This window comes from Pseudonaja textilis, chromosome 1 (assembly GCF_049901715.1).
Source record: "Pseudonaja textilis isolate UNSWEBS1 chromosome 1, rPseTex1.2, whole genome shotgun sequence".
Lineage (NCBI taxonomy): Eukaryota > Metazoa > Chordata > Lepidosauria > Squamata > Elapidae > Pseudonaja > Pseudonaja textilis.
The window spans coordinates 179683006-179703255 of NC_141990.1; positions in this window are offsets into that span (position 1 = coordinate 179683006).

Consider the following 20250-nt stretch of genomic DNA (forward strand, 5'->3'; position numbering starts at 1 on the left):
TTGAATTATATTAGGATTTTATATGAATCAGCACAGTGTGTGGCATTTGATTAACTATGTAACAAATGTTTAGGAAGATGATGAAGAATGACAGTTACCCATTTGGGTTATTGCTCAAACTAATTGAAGTTGGTCATGGGCCAATCTTTAAGCTCACTTTAGTACATTTAAAGCATATGCTGCTCCCTTCTTCCCAATATCTAGATGGGGACTCTGCAGATAATAGATGGTTCCATATTAGAATCATTTACCACTGCTGAGCCATTTATTTTTCCCCAGTGATCTCAAAGCAGAAATGAATGGACATTTTTTGCTATAAATATTAAATATTATCCAGCCTTCTCCTTTTTTACAGTCAAGATTCTCCTATAATCTTTGCAATATGCAAATCTCACTTAGCAAGTAGCATTCCCCTTGTAGATTTCATCTGTATCATTACCAAAAAAATTGGTTTGAGTTCAATGATGGACTGTCTTAATTGCTTTCCGGGCAACCTTTTTTAATTGTCACAATGTCACTTCCTGTTTTGCAGGTGGGGGCAAGAGACTTAATTATCATTCATTTTTTTCTTATTTTTTAAAGTATTAAAGTTGGGAAGACGGCCTAATTATTCTTAAAATTGCTATCCAGGGATAAAAGAATAGTTTCTCCATATTTATCACTTATAAGCTATAAGAAACAGAAAGCAAACTTAGAAAAATTTTGTTTGATGGCAGAGATAACTTATAGAATGTATTTGATTGTGGAGGAGTTTATTGAAGCACTCTAGGATCTGACTTGGTCAACATAGCAGGCCAGAGGTTCTCCATATGAATTATGGCAATTATAACACTTGAAATAGGATGGCAGATCCAAAAGTGACCTATACATGCTAATTCCAGAAGCCAAAGATTTGTCAGGTAATCATATTCAGGGAAGTGTCAATTAAGGCATGGTATCCAAATTGGGGGAGGAGGGAGAAGGTAGAGTCAACAAACAATGAAGTTAGTGTCATGATGCAACTCTATCCCTTTCTGTATAAGTCTATATACTGAAGGAATGAAGCTCACTTCACACTGCTTGTTTTGTTGTTCTTGGATGTCTTGGAACTGAGATGTATGGACAATGGATATAAACCCATTCTGACTATGTTGCTCCAGCATGGATATGTAAAGGTTCTATAGGTAGAATTGCCAAAGGGGAGAGGAACATCTTGATGTAATTCCAGCCAATAAGTAACAGCAACACAGGTGCATCGACATCATCAAAGTCACAGCCAATTTTCTCATTTTTTTCTCTCTCCATTCATACCTACTAATGCAAAATATGCAGAGACTCCTCCATTTTTTGTCATAATGACTAATAAAATAAGTAATGTCAGAAAAAAATATATAATCTGTGTTAGTCACTGGGACTAGAGTTTTAGTCTTCCGAGCTTTTGGACTCACAGTGGAGCCCATCCTCTGGGAACTTCTCTCTCTAAATTCTAGTAAAGACAAGTTCCCTGAGATTGGGCTCCAGCTTAAGTCGGTCCCAGTGACTGACCCAGATTGGATCCTGCAACGTTATCTTGGGACACATACATTTGCCTTCATTTGTGTTTAAGTTATCTCACGCTACATATTGTACAGTATGTTACTAGGTGGTATATGGAAAGAGGGAGACAAGATCTTGAACATTTAATTCAGTTGTAGCCATATTCTACAATCCTGTCTAAACTCATGGGGTTTCTAGAGAAAGCAAAGTCGAAAAGTACAGTCCTCCAGAGAAACTTCCCTTTAGGCTATTTACACTTGCCTAGCTGATAATCGTAAGATTTATAAGGAAATAATTTTATTTCTAAATTAAGCAGCAGGCATACTGTGCAATGTAATTTAAGATTGATTTCATTTCTCAGTCTAACTGAAAAGTATTAAGGGTGTCAGATTGATGCATGGCATCTAATCAAAGGGAGAGTATCCTAGTGCAGTTTTGTATCATTAACATTTGAATGTTTTCACATGATAATAAATCCTTGCTGCTTGCAAAGTCCTTTGATATTCCAATGCTAACAATATTACTCCAGCAGCTTCATTGTGATGGTTTTAATGTGTTTTCCTTCTTGGAGCTTGTTTGAAAAGCAAATGACTGCCATTATGAATCCTGCCAGGACAAAAGAAGAAGTTTTGAAGGTGTTATAGTAGCTGGATATTTATGCATTGCTCAGTGTATGGGAAAATAGTCTAAGAGCTGGAAAAAAAATAATGAAATACGTTTAAGTCACTTGCATAATCCAATATTTTGGCATGAATTAACTGTTTTGTGACAAGAAATATTTTCTTGGAGGATCCTTAGAAATAATTAGGGTTTTGCATCATGTTCAACTAAATTCTCATTAAAGATTTTAAGCAGGCTGATTTAGACTAAATACATGACGCAGAATCTCTATGAAGCACCAAAATCAAGCTTTGAAAGTTTTGGAAATGATTTGGTGATTCAGACTGTTTCAGGCTGATTGAATCACATACTTGATCTTTAAAAGAAGCTACACAGATTGAGAAGTGGAATCAAGTGATTCTCAAGTTCTAATCACAGAAGAAAGGTTAACGGTGTTTTTTGGTAAAGCAGAGATAAGGGATGGCTTTTAAAGTGGTATTATTAACCCTTTGCCAATTTTTCATGCTAATGAGACACTTGGATGTTCGGAATTGTACCAGCACAACCTCAATTATTTTCCTCTCTCATGGGTGGGATGTAGGCTGATTTCAGGGATATGAATGTACCAAAAAGAACATCAGATGTCCATTTGCAATGCATTCTATCATTCTGAATAGCCAGAGAAAATCATTGGAAGATGAAATTTTAGATGTGTATCAGATCGTGCTTCCAAATCATTTGTTTTCTGGCACAGGAACACATTTTTGGCGTGCCTTTCGGATGAAGGTGGATAGCTCAAAATACTCTTCCTAGTAACCTATTAATAGCATCCAATGGGACAGGATTATTGAATTTAGTTTTGCTAATCTGGTTCTCTCATATGACAACTAGAAAAAAAACAGTGGGTAGCTTGGTGGGAAAGAATCAGAGAGGGAGAGGATGAGAATGAAATGCCCATATATACCCTCAATTCCCAAAGTAACTTCCCATATAGCTGTCATGGATAAAAAGGTTACCCATCTATGATCTAGTGGAAAATATTCTGCCGTTATGGAATACTTTTGTTCGGACTGACGTGCAGCATCTTATAAACTTACAGTGTATTTACCATCTGTCTGAATACCTGGGTGACTAAAATAGCATTGCTCATGCAAAGAAGGGAGGAACGTGTATTGTCAGGAGAATCTACTCAATGGAAGAAACAGAAATGGAAAAATAAAGAACAAAGCAGAGAAAAAGAAAGGGACAAAATCCTTCCTATAGTTGAGGAGTGAACATGCTCAATGACCATTCAATACAGACCAAGACTGCGCACTGGAAAAGATGGTTGCCATTTATTAGACTTACGTACCATATTTTTTCCAGAAGCTTTCAGGACCCATAAGTAAAATATTTTCCTCCATTCCTCTTCTCCACCAATCTTATAGGGCAAGTTGGTTGAGAATTCCAGTCATTTTGTGAACTTCCATGACTGAAGATGGGCTTGAACATGGATCCTATTGTCTTATCCAACATGTTCCCTGCTCTATCATACTAGTTGTCAAAGAAGATGGGATTTTTACTGGCACTTGAATCAAAATTCCCTACACTGTAATGTTATGTTACTGAATCTGATTTTTGTATACAAAAAGAAAAAAAAGAAAAGAAAAAGGAATTATAGCATTTTACTGTGGACTTTTTTCTATATGTACAGCATGTGATATGACTCCCCCCTTTTCTCTCTTTCTTTTTATAACGTTTTAAAAATTAAGTTTCAGTATAAGATAAAAATACAGAAAAGACAAGTTAGTAAACTAAAAGAAAGAAGTGCAGAGAGAAAAAAGTGGAGACTCCTGACTTTTTTCAGTGCAGTAAAAAAAAAAAAATCCCAAGCCGCTTCATAACACTTCAAGCCATTTGTATAATAACAAAATCATTCTAATCATCAAAATTTAAAATCAACATTTCATATTTTTTAATTTTAAACAAAATGTCCAGAAGAAGTTCCCAAGTAGAAACAAAACTAAACAAAATTTTCTCTTTAATTAAAACAGTCTCACCATAAGGCCATCACCTTTACCATCTACTCTTTCATTATGGGAATTAACGTGTCTTTCCATCTTTGTGCATATACGATTCTGGCTGCTGTCAACATATATAATAATAAAGCCCCAAATTTTCTTTCAACTACTTTGTCCATCAAACCTAAAAGAGAAAATTTCTGATTTTAATTTTATATTTATTTCAAGAGTCTTCTGAATTGGAATAGAAATCTGGTCCCAGTATTTCTTTGTTTCTTTCTTTACAAATGAATTTGTGGCAGAAGGTTGTACCTATCTCCTAAATAAAAATTTAGAAGACCACTGGGAAACATAGAAAGGCTTTTGGGGCCCATATATATTGCTCTACTCTTGTTGGTAATATAAGCATTATCAGATACCAGGACAGGAATGCTATAATTAAACATTTGTAGGTATAAAGTAACATGGAATTAGTTCTATCTGAAGAGTCCAATTGGCCATTTTCTCTTGCTTCAGTACTGGTGGCAGAACAGTATTTATTATCATAGTCCACAGAGGCAAAATATATTAATTCCTTGACCAGATGAACCATGCCTCTAATCTGGTCAATGGGTCAAATGTAATAAGCTCTTCCCCATTTATTTTTTCAACCATTGTGCATTGGATAGGTTAATAGACAGAATATACCAAGCCTACAAGTCTCATAGTCATACACCATCTCCAGCACATCATCATTTCATGCTCAGTTCATCCTGGTTTGGGAGGTTTGTGCAGTCCAAAATCTTTACAGATAAAGAGCATATCTAGCTCTGGCTTTTAAAGCAGATATGAAATAATATATAATTTTTTGAGTTAAACTTGGATTGCTTACATCATGATAAATAATGAACTAATGAAAATGTTAATAATTATCCCTCTAAGACATTCCTCTCTGTCTCTTAATTAAGATTTTAAATTTTTGAAATTGTGGATTACTTTTCAAAGTACCATGTTGTGAAATATGTCCAAAGAATATACACACCTTATTGATCATTAAATGAATACACAAGTGAAACTCAAAAAATTAGAATATCGTGCAAAAGTTCATTTATTTCAGTAATGCAACTTAAAAGATGAAACTAAGATATGAGATAGACTCATTACATGCAAAGCAAGATAGTTCAAGCCATGATGTGTCAAAATTGAGATGATTATGGCTTACTGCTCATGAAAACCCCAAATTCACAATCTCAGACAATTAGAATATTGTGAAAAGGTTCAATATTCTAGACTCAGAGTGTCCCACTCTAATCAGCTAATTAAGCCATAACACCTGCAAAGGGTTCCTGAGCCTTTAAATAGTCTCTCAGTCTGGTTCAGTAGGAATCACAATCATGGGAAAGACTGCTGACCTGACAGTTGTGCAGAAAGCCATCATTGACACACTCCATAAGGAGGGAAAGCCTCAAAAGGTAATTGCAAAAAAAGTTGGATGTTTGCAAAGTGCTGTATCAAAGCACATTAATAAAAAGTTATGTGGAAAGGAAAAGTGTGGAAGAAAAAAGTGCACAAGTAGCAGGGATGGCCGCAGCCTGGAGAGGTTTGTCAGGAAAAGGCCATTCAAAAGTGTTGGGGACTTTCACAAGGAGTGGACTGAGGCTGCAGTCAGTGCATCAATAGCCACCACACACAGACAGATCCTGGACATGGGCTTAAATGTCGTATTCCTCTTGTCAAGCCGCTCCTGAACAACAAACAACGTCAGAAGTGTCTTAACTGTGCTAAAGAAAAACAGACCTGGTCTGTTGCTCAGTGGTCCAAAGTCCTCTTTTCTGATGAGCACAATTTTTGCATCTCATTTGGAAACCAAGGACCCAGAGTCTGGAGGAAGAATGGAGAGGCACACAGTGCAAGATGCTTGAAGTCCACTGTGAAGTTTCCATAGTCTGTGTTGATTTGGGGAGCCATGTCATCTGCTGGTGTTGGTCCACTGTGCTTCATTAAGTCCAGGGTCAACGCAGCTGTCTACCAGGAGATTTTGGAGCACTTCATGCTTCCTTCCGCAGACAAGCTTTATGGGGATGCTGACTTCATTTTCCAGCAGGACTTGGCACCTGCCCACACTGCCAAAAGCACCAAAACCTGGTTCAATGACCGTTGGATTACTGTGCTTGATTGGCCAGCAAACTTGCCTGACCTGAACCCCATAGAGAATCTATGGGGCATGGCCATGAGAAAGATGAGAGACATGAGACTGAACAATGCAGAAGAGCTGAAGGCCGCTATTGAAGCATCCTGGTCTTCCATAACACCTCAACAGTGCCACAGACTGACAGCTTCCATGCCACGCCGCATTGAGGCAGTCATTGCTGCAAAAGGGGCCCAAACGAAGTACTGAGTACATACGCATGCTTATACTTTTCAGAGGTCCGATATTGTTCTAGGTACAATCCTTGTTTCATTGATTGCATGTAACATTCTAGTCTGAGATTGTGGATTTGGGGTTTTCATGAGCTGTAAGCCATAATTATCACAATTATGACAAATCATGGCTTGAACTACCTTGCTTTGCATGTAATGAGTCTATCTCATATATTAGATTCACCGTTTAAGTTGCATTACTGAAATAAATGAACTTTTGCATGATATTCTAATTTTTTGAGTTTCATCTGTATAGCATTTTTATGAAGTCGAAATGAAATTTAAACCAAAAGGATGTTCTCCTTTTTTTTAAAAAAAATATCTCTTTATAGATAATACCTTAACTTTGCATCTTAAATATTAAAGGGAAAATCACAACTCGTATCTGAGCTTTTCCCCCCTGTTCAAATCCAAGTCTTTATTATTCAGATGGGTGAGAGTAATCACCAGCTGTGTGTTCTGCTTTAAAAGAATTTATTTAGTTACAGTTAATGTGTCTTATTTTAAAAACACCAGTTGTAACTTTCATAGCAGTCTTTTCTTTTTGTTCATTTTTAGTCAGTTAACATTACTATGCCTGGGCAGTTTTCCATCTCTATCTCAAGTGTACCATCACTATGATTTAGAATATACATTTTATTTTTAATTTCCTGGATTATTATGGTTCTATTTACACTTTGACCTTTAGAATACTACCTTCTTAAACATTCCTTATATGTTTTTCTGTCATTGTTCCCAGTCGGTTTGGCAGAGGAAAAATTGCTTCTCTTTCTTTCATGTCTAAAAGAGAATATGTTTGTTGGATTCTTACACATCAAATGTAGAACTTCCCTTTTGGTGATACAGCAGATGATGAGAAAATCTTCTTTTTTCAGTGTGTAACCACCATCCAGTAATCTACAACAGCCTTCAAAGCCTTCTATGAAAACCTAAGAGAGTACATATATAACAGTAAAACATAACAAAACCTCAAGCCTCCCTCTCCACCATTTTATAACATGAAAATGAATGCAGAAAAAAAGCCGTAAAATTCCCAAAGCTATGTGAGAACAAAGTACAAATATGAAACCTATGTTGCAGAAAAAAAGAAACCAGAGTCAGATTTTAGCGCAACGTTACTTTAGAGGGGCAAAGGGCTTGCTTTCCTGAAATTGATTGAACATGGAATGAACACTTTCCATTCTACATGAAACATGATGTCAGTGTTCCTGTTAGCATTGTAGTAGTGCTTACCAAGAGCCTACATCTGTTTTTTCCCAAATAACTTCCACTTTATTCTAGAAAGCCTCAGTCCTTAGTTTATGAAGGTTCTGCAGGCTGTTTAGAGTTTAAAGCAGCTCTTTTCTTTATGAGCTATTGACATCCCTGTGTGTGGCCCTTTCATTAATCATTTCTTGAACTCTTTTCCTTCCAGCCACCAGCATTAATGAAATCAGACCTTTAATTGAACAATTCCTCAGGGCGGCCATAACTATCCACCTTCCCAATTTGCTTGTTATTTGTTTAATTCCCATACCTGAACCAGAGCAAAAACCATGCTTCTTTTTCTTTTTTTGTTTTGAAATCACATTTGTGCAAAGGTAAAATGAGAATTTAAAATAAATGAAAAGAAACAAACAAAATGCCATTTATGGAGGCGATGCATGATAGTAGCTCTGCAGCAGGGAAATAAATGGCAAGTGACAGAGCAAGACAAAGCTGTAGAGATCACACCACCTCCTTCTTGCACTACCTATTACAAAAATACTGTGGTCAGCCAACATGGGTAGGTTAGCATTTCAAGTGGCTGCCTGTTGTCAAAGAAGAAAAGGCAGTCTTAAAAATAAAGTTGGGAAATACAGAATTAAAATGGCTCGGCTGTAATATCGTCTGGATTTCTTTCTCTTTTTTTTTTTGTAGTAACTGTGAATGAATAATAAAATAACTCCCTTTGGAACAATACAAAGAAAGACAATATGAAAATCTATAACTCATTAAAACAAGACAGTCTAAAGAAAAAACAAGTAAGAACTGAGACACTGTTGGAAGAATTATCCTTCTGGGTTCAGTTCCAAGTGGGGAAAAAGACACTGGAAACATGGAGGCTTTTTGGACGGTTTAATGGTGGACAGGACCACATGGCCTGGAGCTCCAGAGTGAAAAGGAAGGATGATCGCATACTTCAAGGTGAAGGAAAAGATCAAGAAGGACTGATATGCTGAGAGTGTCTGGGTTTTATAACCTTTGTTGAGATTTGAATTGAAGCTTGTTTCTAATTGGTTGTCAGACTCTCATAGGGTCATGCAGGGGCAACTCTGTAGGCTGTCCTGAGTTCCAGGCTTGGTTGAGCCTTGCTGGATGATGATGCACTGAAAAGGGCTTTTGGCAATTGCTGGCCTTAGTGCTTGGGGTAAGATCCATGTTTTAACAACCATCTTCTTGGCCAAAAGGTCAAGTCTTACTAGAATTGAGATTGACTCCTGTGATTTCATGAAAACATGTTATAATGTGCAAGCCGCTGTTTTTCTGGAACATTTTCCCCTAATCTACCAATATAGCCTGCAGCACAAGAATTTTTTGGTCGTCTCCCTTGCAAATAATAACCAGGGATAATTAGGCTTAGCTTCTGGGAATTTCCCAAGGTCAAAAGGTGCAAGCCCATAACTGGGCAAGTAAGTGATAAACAAATTGGAAATATGGAAGCAGATTTGTATGTAATGGAACAGAAAATAAGCATCTAAAACAGGAATCGTTTTGGGATTGATCTCCCCATGAAGTGATTGATAAAATCTGAGATGAATTGTGAACTTTTAAGGTAATTGGCACAGAAATGGAAAAGCTCATTACTATAATTGCTTTTTCTGTGCTACAGCTCAGTTCTCATTTAAGCAAGCAAATAAATAGAACAAGTACCTTGTTGATTCTTGTTGGCTGCCTATAGCATGTCCCCCAAATCTGCATTTCGGGTATTACTTATGTCTAATTATTTACAATTGAAAACCTAACCTAAGTTATCATTTTAAAAATCTATTTTGCATTGTGGCCATATTCTACTTGGAACTAGTTGGCCTATTGATTTTGTTTAAAAAATATCTAGAAGCTTCATTGCATAGAAATAATACAGGTAGTCCTTGACTGACATCAGTTTGCATGGTGACCGTTCAAAGTTACATCACTGAAAAAAGTGACTTAAGACCATTTTTCACACTTACGACCATTGCAACATCCCCATGGTCACATGATCAAAATTCAGATGCTCGGCAATTGATTCATATTTATGATGGTGCCAGTGTCCTGGGGTCATATGATCCCTTTTTGCAACCTTCTGGTAAGCAAAGTCAATGGGGAAACTTCATTCACTTAACAACCTTGTTACTAACTTAACAACTGCAATGATTCACTTAACAACTGTGGCAAGAAAAGTCATAAAACCAGGCAAAACTCACTTAACAAGTATTCTCTGAACAAGATGGAAAATATGTCAGAGGGTCAACTGTACAAGACAGATCTCATTGGAGGAGCCAGACAAAGAGTGTTTCCACCATAAACAATATAGTGAGTTGTAATTTACAGAAGCCTATAACTGATCAGTCGGCACCTGAGTCAACAACAACCCCATTAGATGTTTGGAGTTCCTGAACATCTGGTGAAAAATGGGCATCCCTCTAGCTGACAACAACAACCAGACAGAAGTCAAGAAGAAAAATTAGAAGTGAATAAGGACAGTGAAGAAGATCTTAAAATCCAAACTGAGTGGGGGAAATACCATAGGCCTATGATGGCGATATGGCACGCATGCCACAGGTGGCACGCAGAGCCATTTGTGTGGGCATGTGAGCCCCAGCCAAACTTACCTAAACTGCGCATGTGTGTGCCTCCCAGCTGATTTTCGGCCCATTTGAGACTGATTTTGCCCTCCTGGAGGCTCAAGGGAAGCCTCTGCAGCCTTGGGAGGCTAAAGAATGGGTCTTCCTGAAATACTGGAAGTGCCTGTTTTCAGCCTCCAGAGGGCCTCTGGAGCTCAGGGAAGGCTGTTTCCCACTCCTAGAGGCTCGAGATAAGCCTCTGCAGCCTTGGGAGGGCGAAAAACAGGCCTTCTGGAAATACCAGAAGTGTTGAAATGGGCCTGTTTTCAGACTCCTGAGGCTCCAGAGGCTTTCCTTGAGCCTCTGGTTGGGCAAAAACAGCCTCCCCCAGGCTTCAAAGGCTCGCCAGAGGCTGAAAATGGGCACTTCTGTTATTTCCAGAAGGCCCATTTTTCAGTGTCCTGAGGCTGCAGATGTTTCGCTCGAACCTCTGGGAGGGGGAAAATGGCCTCAAACGGGCTGAAAATCAGCTGGGAGGCACGCACATGCACAGTGCAGGTAAGAGGGCAGGGCAGGGGTATTGCACACACATGCACAGGGGGTCAGGGTGCATTTCATTGTGGGTGCCGGCATGTGCGCGCTTTTGGCACATCACAACAAAAAGGTTCGCCATCACTGATTTAGGCAATCAATACTTAGGCAATTTCAATTATCAGATACAGAGCTGGAATAGTGGATTGGACTCAAGCAGCACTAAAGACCCTGGATAGGGAGACCAAAAAAATAATGGCAATTAATCCTGCCCTTCATCCTTGCAGTGATGTTGATGGACTCTACTTTCCAAAGAAAATACGTGGGCGTGGAATGTTGCAAGTATATCAGACAGTTGAAGAAGAAAAAAGGACATTGGAAGAATTCTGAAGGATACTGAACAAGAGGCACTGAAGCTAATAAATTATGAAGTTTACTGAGTACTGGAGAGACCAAATTGGCTTACAAGATAGATCAGATAAAGAGTAGGGTGGGGGAGATATGGCAGGGCAAAGTATTACATGGCCAGAACATTAAAATAATAACAGGCAAAGTAGATGGCAGTGGACCACCTAGTTAGCTGTTACAAGAAGATGACACAGACTGATTACAAACAATGGCATAACAAAGTAGCAACAATAGTGCATTGGAATATCTGCAAGATATACTATTTTCCTGCTTTGCAAGAACTGGTGATACCTCAAAATAGACAGAATAATATTAAATACAGAAGCTAAAGTTCTCTGGGACTTTAAGACTCAAACAAACAAGTCCCTGTCACATTACACCCCAGACTTAACAATTATCAATAAGATTTTTTTAAAAAAAAGTCAGGATAGTGGATGTGGCAGTACCTGGACACAGCAGAACAGAAGAGAAAGAATTCAAGAAAGTAACAAAATATAAAAATCTGCAAATAGAAGTAGAATGACTGTGGCAAAAGGAAGCAAAAATAGTACCAATAGTAGTAGTAGGTACCTTGAGGGCAATCCAAAAACATCTGGAGCAATCACTTGAACACCATGAGCATTGACAAAATCATCATCAGTCAACTGCAAAAGGCAGCTTTTAACAGATTACATTCTACCACAATTCATTTAACGCTGTCAAACAACATCTAACAGGTGCTTGGGAAGGACTTGATTAATGGACAAAAATGCCAAATCCAGTTTAAACATCTTTCTGTGTGACTGACCATAATAAGTTTATATTAATCAGTTAGTCTGTGTGCACAACTAAAGTAGGTAATGTTTATATATCAGAACACTGAGTAGCTGATCTCAGTTCTGGACCCTAGAATGCTTTTACATTATGTATTATTAGATTTCGTATACTGGGGTGACAATTGAAGTCTAGTGGCAATTTCATGGTCCTTGTCAGCCATGCATTAGAGGTCTCACTTGGATTCCTGCAAGAAGCCACCCCGAAGCTTCCCATGCATCTACTCTTGAAAGCTGTTTGGCCATTACAACTATGGAAAGTGACTATTGAGTCTTGTGAGCCCTGGTGCCATGAGCCTTGCATAAGTATTTTTTTTTTAGTCCAGTTCGAATTGCTGTTTTCAGGCCCATCCCCACTTTGTGCTTCAGAGGGGTGCAACAGCTACCCACTCTCAAGATTATAAGATCACACTCCACAAATAATTTCTGATATGTGAATGTCACCAAGTGAAAACCTAAAGGATGTGTGTTCGATCTATTGGCAAATATTTCTCTTTGGCTTCGTTTTTTTGACAGGCAGATGTGTAGTTGGAAATGTCCATGGTGAACTCAAATATAGGTAGCCCTTGAGTTACAACCACAACTGAGCCCAACGTTTCTGTTTTTAAGTGAGACATTTGTTAAGTGAATGCTGCCCCATTTCATATTCTTTCTTGCCACAGTTGTTAAGTGAATTACTGCAGTTGATAAATTAGTAACCCAGTTGTTAAGTGAATCTGGCTTCCCCATTGACTTTGCTTGTCAAAAGGTCACAAAAGGTGATCCCTTGACCTTGAGAAACAGAAACCATCCTAAATATGAACCAAGTGCCAAGCATCTGAATTTTGATCATGTGACCATGGGGATGCTGCAAAGGTTGTAACTGTGAAAAATGGTCATGTCACTTTTTTCAGCTCTGTTGTAACTTTGAACAGTCACTAAATGAACTGTTCATTTGTAAGGCAAGAACTATTTGTATATTTATGGGATAAGATTCCTGAAAGGATTTGAGATGGAAGGGGGAATTGTTCAATTGACAAGAAACATTGTTAATAGCACCAGGGAAGGAATGCATTTACTATAAATAGGTTGCACGTTACATGTGACTATTAGTTAGTCTAAAACTGCCACTGAGATGTAATAATTTTCATAAGCTCTATACGATTGATCTGCACAGCACAGGAGGTTTGCATATTATGCTGTTTTCTATATTAATCACAGGCTTCTCTTTTTCTCTGGGAATTAAATATAAGCCAATTAGAACTGCTCTTTTTAGGGCATAAGATTTTAACACAGTTTTTTTTTAAAACAGTCTTTCTTTTTATTCATAGGAAGAAATATTTTTTTCATAATGATAAAACTATGATATTTATGCAGACTACAAGTATGTATGGATGCATTTGGTCTGAACAAAAAAATCTTTAAGCATAATGCACATTACTCTTATAACAAAAAAGTATGATTAAATAAACCATATAAACATTACGAAAAGAATGATAGTCTAAGGGATCTCAAATACTGAGAGTATTTGCACCAAGACAAATTCCTTGTGTGTCCAATCACACTTGGCCAATAAAGAACTCGATCTTTCCATTATCCTATCCACTTAGAAAGGTGTGTATGTCTCCTTCTTTAGTTTGCCTTCTTGAAAACTGCCCCACTTACCAGTAGATGGCAGTCCTGACCCATATTATGTTAAGCATGAAAAAAAATCAGTAACAAATAGTAAATCAAAGAAGTTAGAAGCTGAGATGACAAAAGGAAACACAGCTAAAAATAGTTTGCACAACATCCTTCATTATGCTTCCCTATACATTTTTAATCTTACAAATCATTCTTGCTATAACCAAGTCTACACACCACTTCATACATTGTTTTTTGTTCCTTAAAATTATCTCATAAATTTCATGTAGGCGTAGTGGGAAGCCCCCCCACCCAGAAGAATGAAATATTTTGAGGAATATTAAAAAGGCAGAATATTGTATTTCCCCAAATGGAGAAACATGATCTTAAGGGAGACAGGAATCAGCCCCAGTCTCCCTGCCCCAAGCAGAAACTGAGGAGGCCAGCTTTTAGAAATGCAGATTTGATAATCTATTCAAGACAGGATATTTCAAAACTCCTTGGCAGAATGATAGGATTAGAATAAGCAGCCCCTCACCTAGGATCCAACACAGGACAAAAGCCATTAGCCACAATAGGAATTGCCCAATACCCTTTCAGAACACAAGCACCTTCATCGCACAACCCCCAGAACAGTCCAAATTACAAAATCACAGAAACCTATAAAGATCCATCCACTCATTCAACCATTTTGTCAGCTGCCCAGAATCACATATGGTTCTGCTTCAACAATAAACCTTTCTTTCCAATCAGCCTCCATGTTTCCAGTGTCTTTCTCCCAGCTTGGAACTGATGGATTTTCCTTCCAGATGGATTTTCCTTCCAATAGTATGACTGTCCCTCCTCTTCCACTCAACCCCAGGTATGCGCTCTTTATTGGCATATTGATTTTGCAACTGATCCATTCTCATCAAAAGACCAGAAGAGCTCAACAGATTTCATTTTATCTTCTTTCAACAAACATGCATTCCTCACAAGCTATATACTGTTCTTTATTTTTCTACCTGTAATTGCACATCTTAAATTTTATTTCCATCTATTTCCCCATTTTTGGAACACCTGTTCCTCTAGGTTTTTTATTGTTTAGCTGTAACTTGAAATCATTCACTCAGTTTTGCCTTTCAAATACAACCAGTTTGGTCTTTGATACAGCTAGAGGTTTGTCATTTTATCATTCAAATTATCTAACAGTTGCTGGAAATCATTTCAGGTTCTTAGCCAAACAAGATTTATTTGTTTGTTTGTTTCTTTAAAATTTATTGGCCACTGAATTTCAGTGCTGTCTGAGCAACATTAAAAAAATTAATAAATGTAAATAAATAAAGTATTTATTAATAAATTAATACATATATTGACTCGGGGCAACATATTAAAAACATAAAAATATCAAATAAATAACCTAGACTAAAATGCTCTAATAAACAACAAAATCAATAAAACAAAACAGGGGACCATTGAACTAATAATAATAAGTTTCAACCCAAGGCCTGGGACCATAGACAGTTTTTCAGAGATTTCCAAAAACCCAGGAGAAGGGGCAACATCCTTATCTCTTGGGGGAGGGGAAAGCTGTTTCATAGCATGGGAGCTATAACAAGGCATCATGTACATATCAAATACACATACATTTATGGCTTCAACCAAAATCATTCACAAATACATTTAACAACTAAGCAGATGCCACATATCCTTATCTTAATTCTTGTTCACTGGTGAACCGTCTAGTAAGCATTCATTTATTTCCATTTATTTTTTACTTCCATTATACAGAATATATTCAGATTGGGCAATCAACTTCCAATGCCAAATCATGTAAAACACTCCAAAATTAAAGCCCATTTTTCATCATAAACTTTCGCTAAATCAAAAAGCCCATGGAAAATATTTATTCTTAAATTCATGCATTTCTTAGTAATCTCCTGAAGAGCAAAAATCTGTTTTGCATACCCCACTGCCTGACATAAAACTATTTCACCTCTCACATTTTTTTTCACTGTCACTTTCCAATTAGAACTCTGTCAAGCACTATTGTTCAGTCATAATGAACACATGCAGCCTTCACATACATTAAACAAATCATTGACACTCTCCATAAGCAAACTGAGTCTATATTTTACCATTTCTTCAGTTACACTATCTTTTGCATGCTTACCATTTTCAACATTCTCATAATGTTTATAACTTCTTTTTCATTACTTTTATTTTTAACCTATTTGGACAATATTTATTCCAGTGCCAATATTAAGTATGTCAGTATCTTTCCCTAACAAATCTGTAAAAATTTTCCCTCCATCTTTGCTTATTTCAGTTGCATTCCATATACTTCTGAGATAAGAATGAAGTTAGAAATATTCATCAGCCCCATTTTATATTCTTTCTTGCCGCAGTTGTTAAGTGAATCACTGTAGATGTTAAATTAGTAATATGGTTGTTAAATGAATCTGGCTTCCCCATTGACTTTGCTTCTCAGAAGGTCGCAAAAGGTGAACACATCACCTTGAGATACAACAAGGATCATAAATATGAACCAATTGCCAAGCAAGGTACTGCAACCATCATAAATATGATCAGTTGCCAAGCATCTGCATTTTAATTATGTGACCATGGGGATGCTGTTATGGTCATAAGTTTGAAAAATGGTCATAACTAACTGTTTTCAGTGTGTTGTAACTTTGAACAGTCACTAAATGAACTGCTGTAAGGCCAGGATGACTTGTAATATTTTTTAAAAATTGAGTAAATGTATTGTAAATATTAATTTATAATTTTTTACCTTCTAAAAGTGAGAAAAGGGAACAATATGTTTCTGTATGATATAATTAAAATACTAAATTTAAAATCAAATTATACTTACACTGATATATGAATTCTATTTTTTCTCTTTTCCTAGTTTCTTCCTCCAGTTATATTCACTGAAAAGTATATACTTTTTTGTACAATGACTGATGCATATTTTATATTTCACAAACAAATTTTTAACAGTGTAATTTTATCCCAAATCATCATTTTTAATTTTATCCATCCTCATTTAGTCATCTTCATCCTCTTCAGAAACAATTTTTAAAATTTTCATTAAAATTGTTCTCATCATCTTAGCTTCTTTTAATTATTAATTAATGATTAAATTTAATTATTTAATTAATCTTTTAATTATTTGTTGTTCTCTTTGATGACATTTTCAGCAACCATCTTTTTTTTGCATGCATTAGAAAGTATACTATATATCTCACATCTGCATTTTTTTAGCGGAACAATCTTCTTATTCTTATTCATTTTCTTCAAACTTTGCCATAGGCTGTCATGCATAATCATATTGGCAAAATAGTTAAAATGTGTGTTGTGATGTCATTATACAAGCCTCATTCATTTGTCTTGATAGCATGGCACTGCATGCAATTATGTAAGATGCAGAGTTTATGTAAGGGGCATTATGGTGGCACAGTGGTTAGTGTGCAGTACTTTAGGCTACTTCTGCTGCCTGCCGGCTGCCTGCAATTTGTCAGATCGAATCTCACCAGGCTCAAAGTTGACTCAGACTTCCATCCTTCCAAGATTGGTAAAATGAGGACACAGATTGTTGGGGGTAATATGCTGACTCTGTAAACTGCTTACAGAAGGCTGTAAAAACACTATGACTGTTATGGCAAGCCTATGGCACATGTGCCACAGGTGGCACACAGAGCCATTTGTGCAGACACACAAGCCCCAGCCAAACTTACCTGCACTGCGCATGCACGTGCCTCCCAGCTGATTTTCGGCCCGTTTGAGGCCTTTTTCAGCCTCCAAACGCTGTAGAGACTTCCCTTGAGCCTCTGAGAGGCCGAAAAAGGCCTCAAACAGACTGAAAATCAGCTGGGAGGCACGTGCATGCTCAGTGCAGGTAAGTTTGGCTGGGGCTCTGCATGCCACCTGTGGCATGCGTGCCATAGGTTCGCCATCATGGCCTTAGACATTGGAACACTGCCATCATATCAACCTTAGTCCTTTTCGTTAAACTAGGCATTCCCAATTCCAGCTCTAAATTAATTATTTCCAGTTTCTTCCAACTAATATGCATATCATATTTCTTGTGTTCAGTGAATGGGTGATAATCTGTCTCTTTTTGTACAATGAGATGTCAGCCTGCTGGTACCTGATGGTCTCTGTGCATTAAAAAAAATTAGCAAATATTGTCAGCTACCAAAAAGCCCCAATATCTTCAACAATTCTGCTGGAGTTAAGTTACTCCAATGGAGTTACCATTTTTTAAGCTGAAGAATATGTTTAATCTATATATATAAAAGCAAAATACCACTCACGCATCGTCACAAAATCTCTAGAACCGTAAAGCCTACAAACTTGAAATTTGGCACTTATGTTCCTCTTGGCTTGTAGGTGCTCACTAAGAAAGGATTTTTCGAAATGACCATCAGAGCATTAGTATTTCCGATATTATTATTAACATGCTCTGATGCTCAGGAGTTCTACTCCCCCACCCCACCTGAAAAGAAACCTATTCCAAATGCAAAACACAAGCAGAGGAGAGGACTTTCAGTTTCTCTTTTAGTTTCACAGCATCAAGCAGCTTTAGTACAGAACAGTTGCGCTAAGCCACGCCCAAGCTCCTTGCTGTCTCCTTCTTGCTCAAACAGCAAATACTGTTTTAGTTTCCAAACAGCCCTCAACTCTCTCACACACTGACAGGACGCTAGCCAGATGAATACTGATGGATGCTGGTAGGCAGAGGCACATTGTTTCCACCATTTTCCTCCCCCAAAGCTAAGTCTGACCACATAGTTTTGTAGCGAAGCATGGGTATAGAGTTAGTGATCTCATAAGATCCTAGCTAGCAATATAGGTCTGCTGAGTCGCAAAAACAAGCTTTGTACCAGGCATTTCTACTGGATATTAGTGAAGTAGGTGTATGAGGATAAATTTTGGTGGAAGAATAAGATGGCTTAAGGGAAGGCAGGTCAACTTTGTATTTCTACCTAGTCCTTAAGCATAAAGCTGAACAGGCCTCAAGCCACTTGCTCTTTATTGTTGAAATAATGGTTCAGCAGTTATGATAAAACCAAATATTTTTCTAAAATTAGTGCCTGGAAGCCACCTCTCTAATAGGAGCAGACTTTCAGCACTGATAGAAACTCAAATTAGGTTATCTATGATGTTTCTATCAGTCTTCTAGGTTTGATTAGCCCAGGGAAGGCAGCATATGAATCCCAGGTATTGCTGAAGTCAACTTCCAAATCTAGGAAGCATGGGCAAGATTAAAAAATATTAAGGATGATCCTCTAGGCATATCAAGAATGCCATAGATGAGCCATTCCTTCCATAGCTATATCAAGTCAGTACCTATCTGTCTTTGGCCTTTAGTTAACCCACACAATAAGATATATAAAATACACGTTCCTCAAGCAAATGCATGAATACAATTAGAAATACCTATAAGCCAAACATAACTTGATACTCTATTTCAATCTTCTGTCCATTTTGGATGTTTCCAAATTTCTGTGTCAAAGAGCATGCTGGTGCTTCTGGAAATGTGATTTGGTATATATGTAGATATTTTTAGAAACTGCCTCTTTTACTTTCCTTCCTTCCTCCCTCTTTCTTTCTTTCTTTCTTTCTTTCTTTCTTTCTTTCTTTCTTTCTTTCTTTCTTTCTTTCTTTCTTTCTTTCTTTCTTTTCCATCCTGGCTTCCTTTCTGGCTTCCTTCCTTCCTTCTTTCCTTCCTTTCTGCCTTCCTTCCTTCCTTCCTTCCTTCCTTCCTTCCTTCTTAGCACAACATATGAGAAATGCACTCATGAGAGAAAAATTTCTGAAAAGTTGTAGCTGAAAACTCTTATCACAGAATGTTTATTTCTTGGCAAACACTGTCATATGATTTAATTTTGTTGCAGTGCATCAAAAATGATCTCAAGCTTCCTGCAAACTTCTCTGCCTAAATCCTTTATAAGGAATAATTTTTGTCATCATTAAAGTTTGCCAAATATTTCAAGGCTAGTTTGCTATAACAGATAACCCTTTCTTCAAATATTTTGCACTAAAATGCAAGTTGTAATTAACAAGTTCACCAGTTTATATTGGCTGGTATCTTTCCTAGTGTTTTTCCACACAGCCATAAGAACAACATTTCAGGCCAGCATATAATTTCATCTAAACTTTTTAAGAATAATATTTTTTAAGAATAAATGTCTGGAAAATTGTTACATAGATAATCCCCAACCTACGACCATTTATTTAGAGACTGTTCAAAGTTACAGTGGCACTGAAAAAAAGTGACTTAGAACTGGTTCTCACACTTACAATTGGTGCACCATCCTCATGGTCACAGGATCAAAACTTGGGTGCTTGGCAACCACCATGGATTTAAGGTGGTTGCCGCACCACAGGGTCATATGTTCACCAATTGCAACCTTCCCAGCAGACTTCTGACAAGCGAAGTCAATGGTGGAAGCCAGATCTACTTAATGACTATGTGATTCACTTCAAAACTACAGTGGTTTGCTTAACAACCATGGCAGAAAAGCTTGTAAAATTAGGCATGACCCATACAACAACCATCTTGCTTAGCAACATAAATTCTGGTCCAAGTTGTGATTATAAATTGAGGAC